Below are 1,481 nucleotides of genomic sequence, written 5' to 3'. Positions count from 1 at the left end.
ATGAGACCTATGCTATGTTTTCTTTAGAATTTGGCATAGATCAGTCATTGAAAATGCATTAATCACCTAAATCACAGGTCGGTGGTGGCAGGTGCTGCCGTCCCCACCCCTGTTCCTGACCTTACAATTGTGGGGTGCTTCCAGCAATTTCTGACTGCCAGTAAATGCTTCCCTGAGCCTGCGACATGTTGCAGGACCACAGAAAGCTGTTTCCTGACACTTGTGTTGTGGGACAGAGCCCCAGAGAAATACCCGGAGCCGACCCCAAGTGCCAAGCGCGGGACGGTGACGCGTGTGTACATCCAGCCCCCTTTCCCTTCCAAGGAGCGAGTCTAAGGACCGTGCTTCGCACCATGTTTAAGAGTTTTCTTACACAACTGAGGCACATTGTGGTTCCTGGTTTGACGTCACAGTCATCATTTGCCCTCCCTTCCCTGTGTCCCTTTCCCAAACCCAACCAGTGTTCCCTGTGCCAGCCAAACGAGCTATAGGCTTTCAAATTCCTGTCTTGGGTCTACTTCCAAGGACATCGAAACTAAAGTATTAGTGTGCTTTAAAAAATAAAGATACAATTATCAATCCGAAGATAAAACACTTACTCACAATGACCACTTATACATTTTCATCACAGTCTTCACTTGTGTGTCATTCCGAAGCCCCGGAAGACAATGACATTGGAGAGTCCTCAGAGAAGCCATTAACTTCAAGAGGAAGGGACCGACGCCTTGGCCCTCGTCTGCAGCTCAGCTTTGGGGACAGTGCGATCACCAACAGCCATTATTTCGGACTGAAGACAACCGAGTTTCTCATAGAAAAGTCCCCAGGAATCGTTTTTTTGTGGGTGTGAGAATTATTTAATGTATCATATCCACTTGTGGAATTACATTTTTAAATTAACATTTATTGTGGGACTATTTGCTCATTTGAAAAACTAAAGTTAGTCTGTAAGAGGCAAATGGAGAACCAGGAGCCATGGTTTCATGTCTGTTACAGACGAGCTATCTGACGGTGTGGATTGGGTCGATTTGGTCATCTGAAAACACTGCTATTAATTCACTCGATTAAGTTGAGGATCTTAAAGTCCCGTGTCATCCTGTTGGAAAGTCTTTCCCAATCTGAATGACAGCAGTAAAGAGGCAAAATACACTTTTTCCCTGTTACTCAAAAAGTAGTCTCCCCAAACTTGATATGTTCAGAAAAAAATCAGATTCTGCATTGTTTCAAATGGTTTTTGTAAGAAAAAAATCAGGTTCTGCCTTGTTTCAAATGGTTTTTGTAAGAAAGCATCGTTGCACAAAACCATCTCATTTTCATTACAGACTAAATCCTAGTAGTCAGCCCCAAAATAATAATATAAGATATATCTAATATCTTTATTATCTATCGTCTATCATCTATCTCTCTATCTATCTATCTATCTATCTATCTATCTATCTATCTATCTATCTATCTATCTATTCATCTATCTATCATCTATCTAT

Source organism: Pteropus vampyrus, unplaced genomic scaffold (genome assembly GCF_000151845.1).
Source record: "Pteropus vampyrus isolate Shadow unplaced genomic scaffold, Pvam_2.0 Scaffold409, whole genome shotgun sequence".
Taxonomy (NCBI): domain Eukaryota; kingdom Metazoa; phylum Chordata; class Mammalia; order Chiroptera; family Pteropodidae; genus Pteropus; species Pteropus vampyrus.
This window is presented reverse-complemented; position numbering follows the sequence as displayed.